The sequence below is a fragment of the Ictidomys tridecemlineatus genome, chromosome 2, assembly GCF_052094955.1.
Source record: "Ictidomys tridecemlineatus isolate mIctTri1 chromosome 2, mIctTri1.hap1, whole genome shotgun sequence".
NCBI lineage: Eukaryota > Metazoa > Chordata > Mammalia > Rodentia > Sciuridae > Ictidomys > Ictidomys tridecemlineatus.
In genome coordinates, this window is record NC_135478.1 from 205,138,325 (window position 1) to 205,162,278 (window position 23,954).

Genomic DNA, 23,954 nt, shown 5'->3' on the forward strand with positions numbered 1-23,954 from the left:
TGAAGTCACACAGCTAAGTGGTGGAGCCAGGATTCAAACTCAAGCAACAAATCTTATGAAATAAAGCACTCTGTTTTTCTAGGGATGATGGCAACAAACCCAAGTCCAGCAAGGTAAGGAGTTAGAATTGATCTAGTAAATTTGTCTTGAAGATTTTGAAAGCCCTAAATCTCGAGTTTTGCCACCTCACCTATTTCTCTAGGTATCCAACACATAAAGAAATAGGTCAGTCAATTTAGAAATCTGGACAATCTAAATGCCTACAAACAACTTGAAGGTGTTTAGCTTTGAAAAAGAATGATGAAGAGACCCATCTAAGGGGAGAGACATTTACCAGGAGATAGAGCTATAAAGGTAGAATTCCAGAATTTAGAAGCATTGAGTAACATTTATCTCTACCAGTACCTGTTCTTTTGACTGTCAGGATGTGTGTATTACTCTCACATTTTCCCTCCCAAATACTGAATTGAAATTTTCACATCACCAACTAAGCCAGCCCTTTTACTTGCTTATGCAACAGTCTGGAAGCACAGCAATATTAAATTCATATAATTTTATCTAAGTTTATTTTGGGGGAACAGACACAACATGAAATTGGGCTAATTTGTCTTATTTGGGATGAACAACAAGGCTAAATAAGACAACTGTAAAATTCCCTTTTCACATTGTATCTGAAATAAATTATGCTTAATTATATTTTAAGAGGAAGGAATGACCAGGGAAAGCACCATTTGTTTGTAATGGTTCTTGGTAGTCACAGTAGTTCTAATACAGACTAAATTCATGTTTGCTTACATGACTTCTCTATCCAAGATCCAAACCAATGAGTTCTTGCAATGTAACAGGCACAGTATAAAATCATATTAACAAAGCACAATATGTGGCCCATATGGTTTTTATTTCCTTCTTAAAGTGTCAGGAATAAACACTTTTTTACATTGGTACACTAATGTGTCCTCTATTTGCCTGTAGCCATGAAACAGAACCATGACTCCTCTGATAAGCATAATGGTGGCAGAGTATAGACAGGTAGCTTTTCCACACAGAAACACTTCCAGACAGGGCCTGTTTGAAAGTAATTAGCATTTGAATTGAGAAATGATTAATTACTGAGGATAATAAAATGTTTAAGACAGGGGCACCAAAAAGGGAAGCCTGACTTTTTTGTAAGAATTTGATAAATGCATAAAGAATTTGCCCCACTGATCTACTCTTTCCTGATCTAAGACACCTATTCCTTTCTTATTCCTCAGCATCCCTCAGGCATGGAGATGTGTGTGGATTCAGGCACACACATCTTCAACAAGGGCTCTCATCAGCCACCTTCCTTGCCCCCAAAAAACACAGATTTAAGGAATTAAAAAGATACTTTCTCCCCACATCAAAAAAACAAGTCTACCTGATTAATGTTGCCACTAAATTTCCTGTTTAAGAGGTGATAACTGTTTGGAAGGAAACTGTATATATTTTATCCATCACTTTTAAGGAAGCCAGTTATCTACCAAACTTCAACCACTTTTTAAAGCACAAACAGATTCTGCTGTTCCGAAACATAAAGAGCCCACGTTACAGCGATAAGCCAGACAGGAACAGACAAATGAAACCCAGGTCCCTGTTGCTTTTTGACTCTAAACAAAGCAAAGGATGATAAGGCCAGGAAAAGTATGATCGCCTCTCAATGCAGGATGAGACCTCCTGGCAAGTCAGAGCACAGATCTCTCTTCATTTGGGGGGGGGGGGGTTGCGTTAGTTTCCTTCATCACAACTCTGTCTAAAACCTTGTGGGCAGGCATAATTTCCTGACAACGCAATGTAGAATTTCATACTGACTCAATAGAAGTCTCCAGCTCTCATGGAAATGAAGAGGCATTCCCAGAAGAGAACTACAGGTGGTTACACGGTTGAGCTCTCCTCTGAATTTGAAACAATTACTTCATGTTCAGGTTTTCAGCCCCTTTGGCAGTGCCACTTGCCAGAAACCCTTAATAGAGCAGAAAGAAGAGAAGAAACCTGTCAGCTGCAACAGTGGGCCACAACAGATGAATAATATATTTCCAAATTAATTGAGTAAGAACATTTGGCTATGTCTGCCAGATTTATTTTATTGTATGATTTGCAGGCAAATAATGAAGACTGAGTTTTTAATTGTGAGATTTGCATTCCTTCATTCTATCATAAAAACTCATACAAAAGCTGTCTTTTCATGCACTGAAATAAGGGTTTGAATACATGATAGAAAAAGGATGGACCAGCAAACCACAAGCCTTTGTAACTAGTATTTCTTAAGTACTCAGTTTCTCTTCCACTTACAAAAAACTATCAATGTCAACGTTCAGCTCCTAGTCTCACCCTTAGAGATGTTTCATTTCCTGCACTATAAGCAGGAAATAAAACATGATGTACTTTTTCATATATGATCCCACCAAGTCCCCATCTCTTGAGATATGCACTATGAGTCATTTTACAGTGTAGGTTTTAGTTTGAGATAAATCCCTTATGTAACTGATTTGGCAGGTATGAAGTGACAGATTGAAAACAGACTACAAACTGCAGCTCCAAACTACAGAACAAAGTGATACTAACAGGTTCACAGCTAGAAAGAACTCAGGATGATAGGTAGCTTCAAAAGCCCGTGAAGTAACACGTGGAGAAACTGCAGAAACCTCCTCTTACCAGCGCGGACACCTCAGGGGATGAGCTGCAGCTTTCTACAAACACATGGGGTGGAACCCTGCGGTCAACCAAAGCACAGGTTGCCTAACGTCATTATTTTAGAACACCACAAAAGGTGAGAAGACCCATTGTTCCTGACAAGAGAACTTCTTTGGACCAGAGGAAAGGGGCCACTACACAAGAAAACTCTTGAAGATGGAAGAAGATAGACTTTGTGAAAGGGCTTGATTTCACACTTTGCCCATTGGTCAAACAAAAAATTGAGAGCAAGAATTCAGATTTTTAAAAGTGAAAAGAAGATTGAAATATTTATGTCAGTAGTCACTGTCAAGCGAATACATGCATCAGAATCCCCTAGGGCACTTGTTAAACTCAGACTCCAGACCCAAGCAGAAGCCTAGGACTGCACCCATGTAACGAGTTCCCCAGTGATTCTGATGCTGCTGGTCTGGGGACCACACTCTAAGAACCAGTGGTCTAAAACAGGGTATCTCAATGTCAGCAACATGTGAAATTTTGAGGCAGATAATTCTTCGTCATGAGGACTTGTCCTGTGCAGTGTAGGGTGTTAAGGAGCATCTCTGGCCTCAACCCACTGGATCTAGTATCAGCTCCCCCAAGAAATGACAACCAAAACCATGTCCAGACATTGTCAAATGTCCCACAGGGGGAAAATTTCCTTAAAAAAAATCACTGACCTAGACAGTTAGCAAAGACAAATATCTTTTCATCTCCACATTCAACTTTTACTATTTGTTTTACCCTGGTCATGTTTTAATTTTTCTGAAAACCTAATCATAACTATAAATATTCCTCTTTTATTTAAAATCAGAAAGAGGGGAGCAAAATTTTCAGACTAAGAAAATAAGATTCATATCTCCTTTCTGGTTTATTAGGCTACAGGGGACATGAAGCAAACTTTGGCTAGCCATTCTGTGCCATATGGTCCTCCCTAAATCATCTCAGATATTTAGGTATGATTGAGGTGTATTCACTAAAGTGCTTTCAAATTCAAAGATTTTTAGCTGCCTCCCTAATGTAATCAATACAGAATAGATTCTAGAGTCACTTTCAACCAGGAATCTAACGCAGAACACAAGCATGATGAAAAGTAATTACCATTCCAGTAACACCACCATCAAAAAAAAAAATCTGAGTGAAAGAATAATTAACAAAGACAAGTGAAATGCCTCAGGAGGAAGGGAACCCACTGATGCTTAAAGCAAATAATAAGCAATAATTCATACACACACTTTCTAGCTAAAAATAAATAAATCCAGTATGAATGTAAGGCTTTGGGAGAGAGACAATACCAAATGGGACAAAATTCCAAAGAGACCACCTTCAAAGAAATGCAATGGATAAATATTTCTTATTCTGAGTTAATAAAAATGCTACTCATTTAATATTAATTTTGGCTTTAACTATTGGAAAGAAAGTCATTCTAGTAGCTCATAAGGCCAATAGGAGACATGATGTTCCATCAATGCTTTCATCCTTTCTGGAACAAACTTATGCTATAATTTGTCAGGTTCTTCTATCAAACAAGCTAATGAATGAACTAACTAAAGAACAAACTAATTAAATAAGAGTTTTAATTATTTTGAATATGAGCATTCATGTTATGGTAAAGACATCATTTAAAGTTGGAACTGAGTTTCTAGTTCAGTATTTTTCCTATCACTTTTTTTTCTTTAGAGAACTCCTATATTTTATATTATTTATTCAGTCTATTGAAAATGAACTTATGCGAGCTACACACAGGAAGCCCTATACATCTAGACAACAAACATAGCAAGCACAGTTTCAGCAGATACCCTACAGCCCTAAGGTGTGCTGCTATAGTTTGGTGACCTTTTATGGAGGAGAATGTGAGAGATTTCATTTTGTTTCCCACATACACAGATTAGCCACAATGCCTAGGAAAAAAGCATAGTAGTACAGTGAGGTCTATGCAGGAGTAATCTGTGAGATCCCTGAGAAAGAACAAGACTACAGTGGATCAATAAACCAAAAAGGGGCTTTACTTAGACCTACTTGCCTCAAATCCCATGCCATCCCCATTATAATCCAGCAATGTGGGAATGAAAATAGAACATATTCATAATTATAGTTCAAAGTAATGCTTTCCCATGTGGCAGATGGAAATCAGTGAGAAGGTAATAGGATCAGGTCTTTGCTATGTAAAATATCACATTTCATTTCAAAAGTGAAGAATCCTGAACAAGTCTTTGACATACATGCTAAACCCAAGGCCAACATCGTTTTTTCTTTTTTGCATCTCTTGAATTTGCATTTTTTATTTGTCCCTTTTAGTTATACATGACAGTAGTTATACATGTATTCTGATATTATGTATATACATGGAGCATAACTTCACATTTTTGTGGTTGTATATGATATGGAGTTACATTGGTTGTATATTCATATATGAACACAGGAAAGTTATGTCTGATTCATTCTACTGTCTTTCCCACTCCCCTTCCCCATTCCTTCACCCAACTCCTCCTGCCCAACCCACTGAACCTCCCCTTCTCCCTCCCCTCTGCCTATTGTGAGTCAGCATCCACATTCAGAGAGAATATTCAGCCTTTGGTTTGGGGGGATTGGCTTATTTCACTTATCATGATAGTCTACAGTTCTACTCATTTACATTCAAAGGCCATAATTCCATTCTTCTTTATAAAAGGCAATGTTTTAGTCAGCTTTTTCATTGCTGTGACTAAAAGATCTTACCAGAACAACTTTAGGGAAGAAAAGTTTATTTGAGGGCTCACAGTTTCAGAGGTCTCACTCCATAGAAGTCCGACACTGTGCCAAGTGAGGATGAACATCGTGGCAGAAGAGTGTGGTAGAGGGAAGCAGCTCACATGATGATCAGAAGGAGAGAGACTCCACTCTCCAGATGCAAAATATATATCCCATAGCCACGCCTCCAGTGAATCACTTCCTCAAGCCACACAACACCTACCTCCAGGTGCCACTCAGTTAATCCTATCAGGGATTAATTCATTGATTAGGATAAGGTTGTGACCCAGTCATTTCTCCTCCAAACTGTAAGGATTCTGGCTGTGGAAATGTACAAGGCAGTGTTCCTCTGGTGAGCAAACTCCCGGAGTGTAAGAGGTGTTATCCACACTTGGAATATTCTACAGTTTCTCCCTGTAACTAGTAAGATGACTAATACATGCTCAATGCCTAGCTGCTATGATCATGTCCTTTGTGAGGAGGCTGTGGGCTAGAGTCTTATCAGCCTCAACCTTAACCTCAGAAACTCAACTTCTGAGAATAAAGAAACTGTCTTAAACAAAACGAGTGTATCACTGGTCTAAACCTTGCCACATAACAGTAACTTTATACACTGATCAATATGTACTAATGATGTCAATGACCTAAAGTAACCTATGGATATAAATAAAACTGGCAGCTCAAATGAGCAACCCTTTTTACTTTGCCCCTGCACCTTGCTTGCTTCTGTCTCTTTTTATTCTTTACAGCTGGCACCCAAACAGGGATCCTTCCAGATGGACATGTTAACGGGGAACAGAATAGCCTACCACCTGGAACAGGCTTTTAATGCATGCCTTTCATGATCCCTAATTAGTAAGCTATGGGAAATTTCCTATCTGATGCTCAATGTCATCATCATGGGGCTGAACTTTCTGATTTACTTCGCAAGGCTGGACATACTGTAATTAATGCTAACCTTGCTGTTTTGCTGGCAGAAATAGATTCTCTTTGCCCCTGATACCCAGAAAATAGTTTTTAGCATTCAAAAGATTAGGAAGATATGGGTAAAAAGCTTCATGAGGAGTCAGGAGCTCCTGTGCTTCTGCTGAAAACTTGGTTTCTTTGTGATGATGCCATTTCTAAACTTAAGCTTTATAATTCTCAGCCCATGTTCTCTTTCCCTCTCATACCCAACACACTGTCCACTGCCACATCCCAGGGCTTCCTGGATGTGTGGCCCCTTTAAGTTATCTGCCACTGCTCCTGCCACAGCAGGCAGCAGACATCACTCAATCACCACCTGGATCCCCATTTAACTAAATGTTTACACCAAATACAAGAGGAAGGAAAAAAATCTCATAATCTTGCTGTTTGTCCTATTAGGCAGAATCCTGCTTGCCAATTAGATGGTAGGCCAGAGGGAGGCAGCATTCTGTGTTGCTTCGTGACCGGGGACACAGTAGTGAGAATACTGCTTCTCTGTGAGAGAGATTCCTGCCCTCACACAGGAATCATGGCCTGTGCCATCCAGGACTCCGGGCCTCAGAGTCAGAGTAGGTCTCCCAACTACTCTCCCATGCAGGAATACCAGGTACCCAAGCAGACCATCTGCAGCAGCAACACCCACAAAGAACTTTCAGCCACCCACCTGTGCAGAAATCATGGATGCCACTCCCGCACAGGGTACCCAGCAGCTTTCCACACTCAGGAACTCTGGCCGTCACTCCTGTGGGGATCCCATCTACCAATGTGGGGCTCCTCTGATCACCACCATCTTGGGACTCTACAGCAGCAGAATAGGCCCCTCTTCTCAGTAGCCTGCCTGCATCTGAGAACTTTACACAGGCTCTGAAGACAGCCAAAACCACACACTGCATGCCACAGGCTCATCTCTGAACTCATCGTCCAATGCCATCGCTCAGCTCCCCCCACTCGACCCAACAACCCACCACTGAAAGCAGGCGCCCTCACTTGGGCCACCTTCATCACCATCTTCAGTGGGGGCAACTCCCAGTTTGGAACTCCGGCTGGCCAGGTACCCAGTTTCTAACTCCCCTCTCTCCCCAACAGCCACTACCCTGACATGGTGATACCCTGGTTACCTTTACCATCCTGAGGGCAGAGACAACAGCTAACAACAGATGACACCACCTATTGAATGAGAAAGGAAGCATGAAAGATACCGATCTCCAACTAAAACAATCCCTGTTTCTTCCCTCAAGATTTTTCCCCCCTCTCTCTATTCTCCCACCCTCACATCCTCAACATAAGCAAAACCAAGTACTTTGCTGGAATTAGAATTTTGAGGACTGGGAAGTCTGAATAGTATATTACAGTTGTGTTATATTCTCTTTTTTTTCCCTTTTTTACAGCAATTCCTACTATTTTAACATTTTCTATTTTTCTTAATATATATGTGTGTGCTTCTTTTATGGACTCTACAGTCCTCCCACTTATTTGTCTACCCCAAATTACTTTCTCTCCCTTCATTGCTACTAATCTTCCTCTTTAGATTTCCTCTTTCACACTTTCTAAGATATAAAAATTCTATATCCTCATCTCCTACCTCCTCAGAATATCATCCTATACCTCATCCCCAATTCTTTGTCCACCAGTAGAAATTATAAACCCATTTACAATCCTAATGAGTATATTGTAGATAATAATTGAATTCATCATTTCTGTAAATTGTGACCAAACTGTAAATATCTTAATAGCAAACATTTGTTTTTAGGGTGTATATTGTTTATATTGGGATCTGTTAACATTGTTCTTCACCACAAAGGAAAGGTATTGGATCCCCACAGGAGCACCATGAGCCTATAGTGTACAAAAGGTAACACCTCAGATCCACAGTGCTCTAAGAGAAGACACACAAGCAATATGAAAAGACAAGAGAAGGAAGTGCCCCAAACAAGTCAAGATACTACAGAAGTAGAATCCATGGCTAACACAGCAGAAGAAATTATAGAGAAGGAGTTCAGGGTGTACATAAGTAAAATGTTCTGTGAATTAAAGGATGATATAAGAAAACAAATACAGGGAGCAAAAGATCAATTTGACAAAAAGATACATAAACAAATACAGAAAGAAAAAGTTACTTTAATAGGGAGATAATGGTTCTTTAAAAAAAAACAAACAGAAATTTTTGGAATGATAGAAATAATAGACCAAATTAAAAGTTCAATTGAAAACATCACCAACAGATTAGACCACTTGGAAGAGAGGACCTCAGACAATAAAGACAAACAATATAATCTGGAAAAGAACGTAGACCACACAGTGAAAATAGTAAGAAACCATGAACAGAACATTTAAGAAATATGGGAAAGCATAAAAAGACCAAATTTAAGAGTTATTGGGATAGAAGAAGGCATAGAATTCCATATCAAAGGAATGAGCAATCTACTCAATGAAATAATATCAGAAAATTTTCTGAACATGAAGAATGAATTGGAAATCCAAATTCAGGAGGATGAATCAATGTACAAATTCAAAATGGATCCATACCAAGGCACATTATAATGAATATTCCTAACATACAGAATAAAGAGAGCATAGTAAAAGCCACAAGAGAAAGGGATCAGATTACATATAAGGAGAAACAATTAGATTATGTGTAGATTTTTTCAAACCAGACCCTGAAAGCTAGAAGATCCTGGAACAACATAAATCAAGCTCTGAAAGAAAATGGATGCCAACCAAGAATCTTATAATCCAACAAAACCAAGCTTTAGATTTTATGACAAAATAAAAACCTTCCATGACAAACAATTTAAAAGGATTTACAACTTGAAAGCCTGCACTACAGAACACACTCCACAAAATATTCCTTGAAGAGAAATTGAAAAACAACAATGAAAATCAGCAAAGGGAAGTATTTCACTAAAGGAAAAATTCATCAAAGGAGAAACCAAGTCAAGTTAAATACCAAAAATAAACAAAAATGCTAGGAATACAACCCATGTCTCAATAATAACCCTGAATGTTAATACAGAGGCCTAAACTCACCAATCAAAAGACATAGACTGGCAGATTGGATTTAAAATAAAATGCACCAATATGCTGCTTTCAAGAGACACCTCTAATAAAGAAAAGACATCCACAGACTGAAGATGAATAATCCTAGGAGAATTTAACACACCTCTTTCATCACTGGATAGATTATCCAAACAAAATAATGAACAAAGAAACTACAGAACTCAATAATACAATCAATAATTTAGACTGAACTGACATATATAGAATATTTCATCCTTCAATGAATGAATACACTTCTCAGCAGCACATGAATCCTTCTATAAAATAGACCATACATTATGCCACAAAGCAACTCTTAGCAAATATAGAAAAGTAGAGATACTAACCCGCATTTAATCAGATTATAATGGAATGAAATTAGAAATAAATGATAAAATAAAAAATAAAATCCGCTCCAACACTTGGAGACTAAATAATATGCTACTGAATGAACAATGAGTTGCAAAAGACATCAAGGGGGAGATTAAAAAATTCTTAGAAGGGCTGGGGATGTGGATCAAGCGGTAGCGAGCTCGCCTGGCATGCGTGCGACCCGGGTTCGATCCTCAGCACCACATACCAACAAAGATGTTATGTCCGCCGAGAACTAAAAAAATAAATATTAAAAATTCTCTCTCTCTCTCTCTCTCTCTCTCTCTCTCTCTCTCTCTCTCTCTCTCTCTCTCCCCTCTCTCACTCTCTCTAAAAAAAAAAAAAAACTTTAAAAAAAAAAATTCTTAGAAGTGAATGAGAACACAGATACAATGTATTGAAATCTCTGGGACACTATGAAGGCAGTACTAGAGGAAAGTTCATTGCATGGAGTACATTCCTTAAAAGAAGAAAAAAACCAGCAAACAAATTACTTTACATTACATCTCAAAGTCCTAGAAAAAGAAGAACAATTAATTCAACACCAAAAGCAGTAGAAGACAGGAAATAATTAAACTCAGAGCTGAAATCAATGAAATTGAAACAAAAGAAACAATTGAAAAAAATTGACAAAACAAAAAGTTGATTCTTGGAAAAAAATAAATAAAATTGACAAACCCTTACCATTGCTAACAAAGAGAAAGAGAGTGAAAACTCAAATTACTAACATACGTGATGAAAAAGAAAATATCACAACAGATACTACAAAAATACAGAAGATAATTAGAAATTATTTTGAAAACTTGTACTCCAACAAAATAGAAAGCTTAAAGAAAATAACAAATTTCTAGGGTTATATGATTTTCCCAAATTGAATCAGGATGATATACACAATTAAACAGATCAATTTCAAGTGATGAAATAGAAGATGCCATCAGAAGCCTACCAACCAAGAAAAGCCCAAGACCAGATGGATATACAGCCAAGTTCTACAAGACCTTTAAAGAAGAACTAATATCAATAATTTTCAATTTATTTTAGGAAATAGAAAAAGAGGGAGCACTTTGAAACTCATTCTATGAGGCTAATATCACTCTGATTCCAAAACCAGGCAAAGACACATTAAAGAAAGACAACTACAGACCAATATCTCTAATGAACATAAATGCAAAAATTCTCTATAAAATTCTGACAAATTGAATACAAAACCATATCAGAAAGATAGTATTCCATGATCAAGTGGGGTTCATCCCAGGGATGGAGGGTTGGTTCAACATAGGAAAATCAATAATTAAAATTCATCACATCAATAGACTTAGAGATAAGAATCATATAATCATCTCAATAGATGCAAATAAAGCATTCAACAAAATACAGCACCCCTTCATGGTAAAAACACTAGAAAAACTAGAGATAACAGGAAAATATCTCAACATTGTAAAGGCTATCTATGCTAAGCCCCAGGCCAACATTATTATAAATGGAGAAAAATTGAAGGCATTTTCTCTAAAAACTGGGAAAAGACATGGATGCCCTCTTTCACCACTTCTATTTAATATAGTTCTTGAAACACTGGCCAGAGCAATTAGACAGATGAAAGAAATTAAAGGGATATAGATAGAAAAAGAAGAACTCAAATTAGCACTATTTGCCAATGATATGATTCTATTCGTAGAAGATCCAAAAAATTCCACCAGAAAACTTCTAGTAGGATATAAAATCAACACCCATTAATTAAAGGCATTTCTGTATATCAGTGACAAATCCTCTGAAAGGAAAATGAGGAAAATTACCCCATTTACAATAGCTTCAAAAAAATAATAAAATACTTGGGAATCAACCTAACAAAAGAGGTGAAAGACCTCACAATGAAAACTATAGAATGCTAAAGAAAGAAATTAAAGAAGGCCTTAGAATATGAAAAGATCTCCCTTGTTCTTAGACAGAATTAATGACCATACTACCAAAAGCACTATGCAGATTTAATGCAATTCCAATTAAAATCTCAATGACATTCCTCATAGAAATAGAAAATTCAGTCATGAAATTCATCTGGAAAAATAAGAGACCCAGAATAGCTAAACCAATACTTGGCAAGAAGAATGAAGCAGGTGACATCACTATACCAGACATTAAACTATACTACAGAGCAATAGTAACAAAATCAGGATGGTATTGGCACCAAAACAGACTGGTAGACCAATGGTACAGAATAGAGGCCACAGACACTAACCCACATAATTACAGTTACCATTTATTATACAAAGGCACCAAAAACATATATTGCAGAAAAGATAGCCTCTTCAACAAATGGTGCTGGGAAAACTGGAAATCCATATGTAACAAAATGAAATTAAAACCCTATCTCTCACCATGCACAAAACTCAACTCAAAATGGATCAAGGAAGTAGGAATTAAACCAGAGACCCTGTGTATAATAAAGAAAAAGTAGGCCCAAATCTCCATCATATTGGATTACCGCCCCCCCTTCCTTAATAAGACTCCTACAGCACAAGAATTAAAATCAAGAATTAATAAATGGGATGGATTCAAACAAAAAAAACCTTCTTCTCAGCAAAAGAAATAATCAGTGATGTAAATAGAGAGCCTACAGAATGGGAGCAACTTTTTACGACATGCACATCAGATAGAACACTAATTTCTAGGGTATATAAAGAACTCAAAAAGCTAAACACCAAAAAAAAAAAAAAAAAAAACCACATAACCCAATGAATAAATGGGCCAAGGAACTGAACAGACACTTCTCAGAGCTGGATATATAATCAATCAACAAATATAAGAAAAAATGCTCAACATCTCTAGCAATTACAGAAATGCAAATCAAAAGTACTCTAAGATTTCATCTCACTCCAGTCAGAATGGCAGCTCTCAAGAATACAAACAACAATAAGTGTTGGTGAGGCTGTGGTGAAAAAGGCACACTACACATTGCTGGTAGGACTACAAAATGGTGCAGCCAATATGGAAAGTAGTATGGAGTATCCTTGAAAACTGAGAATGGAACCACCATTTGACCCAGGTATCCCACTCCTTGGTCTATACCCAAAGGACTTAAAAACAACATACTACAGGGACACAGCCACATCAATGTTTATTGCAACACAATTCACAATAGCTAAACTGTGGAGCCAACCTAGATGCCCTTCAGTAGATGAATAGATTTTAAGAATGTAATTATATACACACACACACACACACACACACACAAACACACACACACACACACACACACAATGGAGATTACTCAGCAACAAAATAGAAAAAAAATCATGGCATCTGCCGATAAATGGATAAAGTTGGAGAACATAATGCTAAATGAAGTTAGCCAATCCCCCCAAAAATCTAAATGCCGAATGTTTTTTCTGATATAAGAAGGCTGATTCATAGTGGGTTGGGAGGGGGAGCAAGGGAGGATTAGACAAATTCTAGATAGGTGGGAGGGGAAAGGAGGGGCATGAGGGTAGGAAAGACAGTGGAATGAGATGGACATCATTACCTTAAGTACATGTTTGAAGACACGAATGGTATGAACATATTTTGTATACAACCAGAGATATAAAAAATTGTGCTCTATATGTGTAATATGAACTGTAATGCATTTTGCTGTCATATATAACAAATCAGAATTTAAAAAAAGAAAAAAAACTCTCCCAAAAGAATATAAACTACAACACCATGTTTTAAGAGAATAGAAAGAAAAAAATGGTTACAACAATTTTCCTTAATTCTTAGCTTCTCCTGGATCTCTAGCTTTCCTAGCCTGATATTTAAAATGTAAATTATAGGGCCTACAAGATTTACTAGGCGTATAAAAAAAAACCAGTTAAGACAAAAGAAGAAAAGGGTCCCTTTTAAATCCAAACTGCTTAGCTGACTACCTTATCTGTTTTCAGCCAGCTTTCTTAACCAGTTCCTCCTTAATGTTACAGCACAGAAAGACAACAGTAGAACGATTCCAAATGTACAAGTTTTCTTTTTCAATTTTTTTTTCTGAGAATTTCACAGACTTCCAACTGACTATTATCTGAGCTAAAGGTACACTCTAACCTGTTGAAGAAGTTACTATTGTGGCCATGTAAGTTTTTTGGTATTCTACATAAGTTAATGGATTTTTGTGATGTCTTATTTTATCTAACTGTAAAGGGTTTTACATTCTGTCCTTGTCCAGAGGCCAATTTCTCCAAGGTTAGCTCTCAAATACATTCAAAAATTTATTTTAGTAAATCCTTAGGAGGATGTAGACACAGGGATACATTCTTCTAAGGATGTTGGGGATAAATCTGATAACCATCAAAGACAAAGATCCGTCTAGCTGAAACATTTGATTTTAGTGCCCACGATGGCTGTTGGATTTTATACCTGACATTTCCAATTGTACAATTGTACAAATATACAAAAAAAATGCTCATCATCTCTAGCAATCATAGAAATGCAAATTAAAACTACTCTAAGATACCATCTCACTCCAGTAAGAATGGCAGCCATGATGAAGACAAACAACAACAAGTGCTGGCGAGGATTCGAGGAAAAAGGTGCACTCATACACTGCTGGTGGGACTGCAAATTGGTGCAGCCAATTTGGAAAGGAGTATGGAGATTCCTGGGAAAGCTTGGAATGGAACTACCATTTGACCCAGCTATTCCTCTTCTCGGACTATACCAAAGGAACTAAAAACAGCATACTACAGGGACACAGCCACATCAATGTTTATAGCAGCACAATTCACAACAGCTATTCTATGGAGCTAACCTAGATGTCCTACAATGGATGAATGGATAAAAAAAATGTGGCATATATACACAATGGAATATTACTCAGCACTAAAAAATAATGAGATCATGGCATTTGCAGGGAAACGGATGTCATTAGAGCAGATTATGCTAAGTGAAGTTAACCAATCCCAAAAAAACAAATGCCGAATGTCTTCCCTGATATAAGTGGGGTGACTCAAAATGGGGTAGGGAGGAAGAGCCTTACCTCTACATAGGGAAGAGTGGTGGGAAAGAAAGGGAGGGATAAGGGGAATTGCATGGATGGTGGAAGGATAAAATGCCTCATCATTATACAAAACACATGTATGAAGATGTGAGAAAAAGAGAAAAAAAAGAATAGCGTTACCTTAGATTAGGTAAAGAGAAGTGATGGGAGGGGAAGGGAGGGGTTGGGGGGATAGGAAGGATAGTAGAATGAAACAGACATTATTACTACTGTGTGTATATATGTGACTGCACGATCATTATGATTCTGCAACCTGTACACTCAGAAAAATGAGAAATGATATTCCATCTGATTCTAATGTATGTCAAGGTCATTGCACTGTCATGTGTAACTAATTAAAACAAAAAATAAAAATAAAAAAAATTCTCTTAGACAACACCAGTGTGTCACTGGGCATAAACCTGCCCACATAACAGTAACTTTATACACTGAGAAATATGTACTAATAATGTCAATGACCTAATGTAACCTATGGATATAAATAAAGCTGGCAAGTCAGATGAGAAGCACCCTTTTAATTTTCCCCTGCACCTTGCTTGCTTCTGTCTCTCTTTGTTTTTCTTTACACCAAACCTTGTTTCAATGTCTTACACATGAGTTTTTGGGGGACACCTCACATCCAAACCATGACAGGCAACATCATTCCAAATGGAGAAAAATTTAAAGCACTCCCTCTAGAAACTGGAACAAGACAAGGATGCCCTGTTTCATCACATGTATTCAATATGGTCCTTGAAACTCTGCCAGAGCAATTAGGCAAAAGAAAGAAATTAAAAGGATACAAATAGGAAAAGAAGAAGTCAACCTATTCCTATTTGCAGGTGACATGATTCTACATTTAGAAGACCCAAAAAACTTCACCAGAAAAAGTCTAGAACTCAGAAATGAATTCAGTAACGGAGGACGTAAAATTAACACAGGCAAAATTCAATTGCATTCCTATACAACAATGATGAATCAGATGAAGAGAAATTAGCAAAACTCTCCCATTCACAATAGTCTCACCTAAAATAAAATATATGCAAATCAAAGTAACAATAGGCGTTAAATACCTCTATAATGCAAAGTACAAAACAAAAAAAAAAGAGAAATTGAAGGAGACTTAGAAGATGGAAAGATCTCCCATGTTCTTGGATAGGCAGAATTAATATTGTCAAAATGGCCAGATTTCCAAAATTGCTGTACAGATTTAATATAATTCCTATTAAAATTCCAGTGACATTCTTCATAGAAATAGAAAAAGCAGCCATGAAATTAATTGAAAAAAAAAATAAGATACTCAGAACAGCCAAAGCAATCCTTAGAGAGTAAGCAAAGCAGGAGGCATCACATTACCAGATCTTAAATTATAGTACAGAGCCATGGTAACAAAAACAGCATAATATGACTAATGGAACAGAGTAGAACACAGAAACAAACCCACATAAATACAGTAATCTCATACTAGACAAAGGCCCCATAAAAATACACTGGAGAAAAGATAGTCTCATCAACAAATGGTGCTGGGAAAACTAGAAATCTATATGTAGCATAATGAGATTGAGCCACTGTATCTCCCCCTACACAAAATTTCAACTCAGAGTAGATCAAGGACCTAGTCATTAGACCAGAAACCCTGCACCTACTAGAAGAGACTGTAAGCCCAACTCTCCTTCATATCAGCTTTGGAATCAACTTCCTCAACAAGACAATGTGCAAGCAGTAAAATAAAAAAAAATCAATAAATGGGATGATATCAAACAAAAAAATCTTAACGGCAAAACAAACAATCAAGAACATGAAGAGAGAGCCTACAGAATGGGAGAAAATCTCTTCCTTGTGCACCTCAGTTAGAGCATTAATCTCTGGGATATATAAAGAACTCAAAAATCTTAACATCAAAAATAATGCCAAATAACCCCATAAACAAATGAGCAAAGGAACTGAACAGGCACTGCACAGATAAAGAAATATAAATGGTCAGAAATACATGAAAAAAAAAGTTCAACATCTCTAGCAATTAGAGAAATGTATATCAAAACTACACTGATAATCCATCACACTCCAGTCAGAATGGCAATTATCAAGAATTCAAGTAGTAATAAATGTTCACAAGGATTACATTGCTTTTGGAACTGCAAATTGGTGCAACGACTCTGGAAAGCAGTAAGAAGATTCCTCAGAAAACTTAGAATGGAACCACTATTTGACCCAATTATTCCTCTCCTTGGTATATACCCAAAGGAATTAAAATCCACATACTACAGTGATGCAGCCACATCATTGTTTATAGCAGCTCAATTCACAATAGCTAAGTTATGGAACCAACCTAGGTACCCTTCAACAGATTAATGGGTTAAAAAAAAATTGGTAGATATACATAGAGTGGAATATTACTAAAAATGGCTTTATGACCTTTGCTGGTAAATGGATGGATCTGGAGAATATCATGGTAAGTGAAATAAACCAATCCCATAAAAACAAAGGTTGAATGTTCCATCTGATATGTAGATGTTGACAAACAACAAGGATCGGGCAGGAAGAACAGAAGTTCAGTAGATTGTACAAAGGGGAATAAAGGGAAGGGAAGGGAGATGGGAATAGGAAAGACTCTAGAATAAACTGGACATAACTTTTCTATGTTCATATACTAATACATGATCAGTATAACTCCACATCATGTACAACCACAAGAAAGGTATCCCAATTAAAATGAGTTACACTCCATGTGTGTATACTATTTCAAAATATACTCTACTGTCATTTGTATCTAAAAAGAATAAGAAATAATAAACAATAAAATGAAAAATAAAAAATAAACCAAATCATTCACTACTGAAGATTAAACATAATATGGGGTGGCTCCCCACTCCTTGGAGGTCAGGAAGTGATGTCCAATGTTCCAACCCATCAGATCATATGATTTTGTCTTTCTGGTGACCAGCTCCTATCCTGAAGATATATTTGGTTCCCCAGCTACTAGTCATCTCCCAGCATAGAAAGGACCCTCTAACTTTGTATCAAGAACAAAGACCAAATACATATTTGTATTAATAGTGATATGAGAGCCATAGAATTTAATTCCATATTACATATGCACCATATCCAATCCATCCAATGTAAAAATATTGAATACATTTTTGTCTTTTAATCTGTTTCATGGAATCAGTCTACAAATGAGAGTAATTCAAATAAAAAAAAATAAAAGTTATATTTTCAAATTAGATTAATCTCTGAATTAAACAAATTTAAAAATATTTCTTTACTGCACAAGGTTTTGGAGTTTTGGACCTTGCATATCTTAATGTTCTGTATGACCCTTGAACAGAAGTACATGATGTAAAATTTCATAACAATCATTTTATCATGAACACCATTTGTAAACAAGGATTTTGAGATAGTCAATGTCAAGGGAACAGAGTTTAGAAAACACCGGAGAACACATTTTTGATGGCATTTTATATTTAAACACCATTTTTACTTTGGGAATTAAGAATTATGATACTACATGCAGTATTCAGTAAATATTAGTTCACAACCCTCTTCTTTTGCCCACATAGAATCTCATCTTTAGGTTTATTCTGATCCTCTTGGGTGTGCAAGATTAGTGCTGAAGAAGATGGGAATTTTGTCTGTGTAAGGTTTTCTGGATTGTACCCAGAGGTTTTCAAATGCTTTAGTCAATTACTTGTTTCTTAAAGCCTAGGGTATTACACCAAAATTGTTTAATTGAGTTGAAAAAGGTTATTTACAGTATTTTCCACATAAATGACTTTTTCAGCCAGCTGATTTGCATATAGTACAACATTGCTAATTTATACTAATGACTAAGAGAACACTAGAGATTACAAATTCAAGAATTAGTGAGTACTGTAAGTGAAAGCATGAAATTAAAAGCAATTAGAGCTGTCTCATCACAAAAAGAACTTGATTAGTCCATGCTTATTATTTATGGTGGTGATTTATAATATCTAGCATTTATTTTGTAATGAAACCTTCATGATGTGACAGTTTATCATCATCCTACAAGAAAAATGACAAAGCTGCCAGAGAGTCAGTAAAGCTTGTCAGCTTTCCTGATGGATCCATTCGTTCACTCGGCATTTACTGTACTATGCTCCTACTCCATACAAAGTACCTTCATTAAGCACAATTTTAATGTTGTTTTTTCCTACTACTAACATCAACAGATTTCACTAGAACCTGAACAACACTGAAAATATAAAAGAAAAAAAAAGACCCAATTATTCTATCAGCTAGAGATGAGCACTACTTACATTTGTTTGCTTCCAATATTTTCTTATGTATGTATATGAAGAAAATCTGAAACATGTAAATATGTTTGCTTAATTGAGATTTTATTTTCAACTTTATATCCTGAGTTTTTCCCTTAGATGTTGATTGGGGTGAACCAAATTATATTCATAACTTAATTACTGCTGCATGTTTGAAGTACATTGTAAAGTCATCATTTATCTTAGTCCAAATAATACTATAAAACCAGCATTGTTTACTTTCCATCATTTGAAACTAAATTAAAATAATTCCAATAATCTATACTGGTTTTGCATTATTTCAGGTAGCTATTTGTGTGTGTGTGTGTGTGTGTGTGTGTGTGTGTGTGTGTGTGTATGTATGTATGTACGATTTTCTTTTTAAACAGCAGAAAATAATTCAATTTGGGATATAAATTCAGTTTGAACCCAGTATTAGTCACATTTGCTACCACAATGAAACCTTCCTGGTGTAGGCAGCAACAACAACAGGAAAACATGAACAAGTACCAGCTAGGTCTTTATTTAGCCTTATAATAGAATTAAGCCTTCTCAGTCACTGACTTACTTTTTAATATCTATAGTCAATTTCAGCCCATTTCAATTTTGGGAATCTTCAATTAGAAGTTCTGAACAATAATGATTTTGATTTTAATTGTTACTCTTTCTGTTTCACAGGTACATTACCACAACACTGAATGAGTGGGTAACTTTTACGTGGCTCTATAGGAATTGAGTCTCTTAGCATTCCTAGGGAGTTTTAATACCATGTTGCCTACACTCTTCCTCAAATGAGGATTAAAGTCGTGCCTGAAGGAAGCAGATGGGGTACAGTCATTCTCAAGTGAAGTATTAGGTACCACATGAGAATAATTGGCATTAATTAATGCATCTAACAGCTTTAAGCTGACTATGCATTTACACGACTCCCCAAAAGCTACCCAACAGCATCCTCTGAAGTGTACCTAACAATCTTTTAAAAGTCCCTCAGAAGCCCTTCAGCAGTCTTGATAGAAATACTTGGCCCAGCACTATGAAAGCACATTAATGTCTGCACTAGCACTTTACTGGTTCTTTCCAGCACAAGTCCCATCTCTTCTAAGGTCAATTCTATAAAACACCTAAGATCTGCACACAACAGGTTCTCAATAAATATTCACTATCACATTTCCTAGTGGAAATTCAAATGGTTACTCGGTACTTTTCATCACCAAAATTGATGATTTATGTTCCTTTCATTGATATTCCCTAGAAAGCTGCTCAACTCTTATAATACCCATTGTAAATCTGAAGTATTCAGAGTGAGTAAAAGAGAAGCAAAGCAGCCCTTTGTTCCATTCCTTCCAGTTCATAAATTAATCTCCTTAGTGAATGTTCAAGTGTTGAGGCAACTTAAATTCCTTCAGGTACCTGGGGAATAATATGAGAAGTTAATACAGAAAGTTTTTTTTTTCCCTGGAAAAGAAAACATAGCCTACTTTGTGCCTGCCTCAGACTGGCAACTTTGCACATACTATCTCACTTGAACCTCACAGTGAAAACCTTGGAAAAGTTAAGTCCAGGATCTGACCTGAATCTACATCTGACTGACTTCACCCTATGTGGTTTCTACGTCAACAGTGGATTTCCAATGAACCATTATATGCCATATGGCCACAAGGTCCAACCTGGCCACAGGAGACCTTGCTGGTTCCCTGCATTTCCGTAAGTATAGGACTCTCTAGAACAAGAATGTCAGGTCTGGATAGTATCTGGACTTTTTCTTCTTCACATATTAATGTGCCAGATAAAGTGCCAGGTATTTGGGATATTTTTGTAAAATCTCAGGAAATGAATGAAGCCCTCCAAAGGAAATCCATACCAGACCTAGATCTCTTCAAATGTCTCCTGACAAATGTTTTGATTGTCTTCAACAAAGAATTACCATGATCCATGAATAGACAACCACAAATCTCAAAATACCTTAATATCATCCCTGTCTAAAACTGCATTCCTAGGCAGCAGGATCTATAATGTCATTTACTCATTCAACAAATATGTTTGGGGCATTTACTTTTTGTCCAGCGCAATTACAGGGATTTAGAATACAACAGTGAACAAAGCAAAAGAGGAATCCAGTCCTTAGGAGATTGCATTATGGCAGGGTAGAGACAATATATATAACAGATATACTAAATAAACAAATTATGCTTCAAAAATCAAGACACACTAAGATATATGCACATGCATACGTGTGTGTGTGTGTGTGTGTGTGTGTGTGTGTGTGTTATTGCAGTGGGATCCAAGAAAGTTAGGATGGCAAAGATTGTAATTTTAAATGGCACCATCAGAGTATACCCCATTGAAAAGCTGATAAAATATTTAAAAAGAGTAAAGTGGTTATCCATGTGCACATGTGGGGAAAGAAAGTTTCTGAGAAATGTACAAAAACCCTAGAACAAAGCATGTTTGATATGTTTGAAGAAGAAAAATTCTCTGTGAGGCTGAAGTGGAGCAGACATGAGGAGAGTAGTAGGAGAGAGAGAAAGGACCCTGGGTTCTATTTCAAGTGGGATCTATCTAGATTTTAACCAGAGAATGACACAGTATGACTTACACAGTAAGAAGACTCACTCTGAGGGTTAAGAGTAGACAGTAAAGCAGTGGGAGGTGGTTGGAAGGCTAAGGAAGGGAGCAGGAAGCCCATGTTATTACATTACTATTACAGTAAGTATGGTGAAGGCGATGGTGCCCTGGACCCGTGACAGTCTAAAGGTGGTGAGAAGTGATCAAATTCTGGAGATACATTGAAGAAGGAAATACAGCCGGGTGCAGTGGTGCATGCCTGTAATCTCAGAAGCTTGGGAGGCTGAGGCAGGAGGACCAGGAGTTCAAAGCCAGCCCCAGCAACTTAAGACCTTGTCTCTAGATAAAATATAAAAAAAGGGCTGGGGATGTGGCTCAGTGGTTAAGGTCTCTGGGTTCAATCCCTGGTACCAAAAAAAAAAAAAAGAGAGAAATAACAGAATTTTTTGATAAACCACATGTGGAGTATGAGAGAGATAAGAGTGAAAGATAACTTCCCCTCTGGGTCTGAGCAGTTGGAAGGATGAATTTGCAATCATATAAAATGGGGGAGAGCAGAGTTTTTTAAAAAAGAATCAGGAATTTCATTTTACTTGCACAAAATTTGAAAGGTCTATTCAATATCCAAGTACAATAGAAATAAGACATCAAAAATATTACTTTGGAGTTTAATGAAAGGTGTGTGAGTGATACAAATTTGGGAGTCGTTTTTTGTGTGTGTTTGCTTATTCATTTGTGCCACAAGATTTCAGGACCTCACAGATGGAATAAATGCAAACAGAGAAGCATCCAAGGTCTGATCCCTGGTATTCCAACATCTAATCTGAGAGATCAGAAGGAACCAGCCAAAGCACATGGAAGGAGCAGCCAATGATACAAGGAAAAGGAAAAAAAAAAGCCAAGGGTAGAAAGTTTATGAGGAAAAATGGAAAGGAATCTATACGTCCATTGCTACAGAATTAAGTAAGATGAGAACTGAAAACTGACCATTAAATTAAGAAATAAGGAAGACACTGTGATCCAGACAACAGCAGTTTGAGGACAATAATGGGGATTAAAAACTAAACTGAAGAGAGATGAGAGAAATTGGAGACTGATTTTAGACAACTCTGTTCTAAAAACTTTTGCCATTAAGAAATAGGTAATAAATGGAAGTAGAATGAAAGAAAAATTGGATTTTGTTATTCATCTGCCTTTTACTTTTTATTTATAATATGTGTAAAGAGCCACATGATTGGGCACTGATGGAAATGACCCATTTGACCTGTAAAATCCAAACAAAAAAAAATGATAATGATGTCAAGAGAGGAGAGAAATGTGAAAGAAATCACCTTGAGAACATAAAATTAAAAAAAAAAAAAGAGGCCTGTTGGCTCAGGTGGAGGTATAGTTACTCACCTGTCATCACTCATAGGATGGCAATGGAAAGTTTAGAAACTGAAGGCTTTAAAAGTAGATGTTATGAATAAGAGGTGATGAAAATAGAGGTAGGGAGGCAAATGATGAAGATTACAAAGGAGGAAAGAGTAAAGTAGATATCAAGTAGAGCAGAAAGTGACTGAATTAGCAAAATCTATGTCATGGAGCACAGAGCCCAACTCATGAATTTGAAGAGAGACTAGTCAGTGTGATTTTGTATTTTTCTCAAGACACACGAGTACTGGCCTGGGGAAGTTAGAGAGTTAGATCTAACCAGAGCTGTGGTCTGGGAAAGAGTATGACAAAGGGATATTATAGCCACTGAGCATGGAGGTTAAGTTGGACACAGGGCCAGTAAAAGTGGAAGGTCTCTGGTTGATTCTCCTTGTCTGATGCTGAGAAAGACACCAAGATGGTGTGTACCACATTCCTGAAGGGTTCCTGGAGACCCTACATGTTCAAATCCCTAGACCAAAACTGTAAAGGCCTGAACAGAAACAGCATGAGCAATGAGGGAGACTTTGAGTCTCTTCTCAATCATTATGTGATTTTTGCTCAAATTGCCTTATCTTTATGCACCTTTTTTTACCCTCTTGTTCACAATTCAATGTTAATACCTTCATCGTGTGATTCTGAAATGTTAATGTAAATATGCATAAAGACTTGAAAATCCTTGAGAAAAATGCATAAACATTATAATAGATTTAATTTTTTAAAATATTTTTTAGTTGTCAATGGACCTTTGTTTTATTTATTTATATGTGGTGCTGAGAATCGAACCCAGTGCCTCACACATACTAGGCAAGCACTCCATCACTGACTTATCACCCAGCCCCAAATTTAATTTTAAAATGACTAGGGTTGCATTCATTACAGAAGTGTGTTCCCCACATGGTTATACC

General features: G+C 36.8%; 1 long non-coding RNA gene across 1 annotated transcript in view; it reads right to left on the bottom strand.

The window, feature by feature from the left end:
- Positions 1 to 7,504: 7,504 nt before the first annotated feature.
- The window catches only part of LOC144370323 (uncharacterized), a 38,418-nt gene continuing 21,968 nt past the window's right edge, over positions 7,505 to 23,954 (bottom strand). The window contains exon 3 of the long non-coding RNA XR_013430301.1: positions 7,505 to 7,554. This is a non-coding gene — a long non-coding RNA (uncharacterized LOC144370323). The remainder of the gene's footprint in view (positions 7,555 to 23,954) is intronic.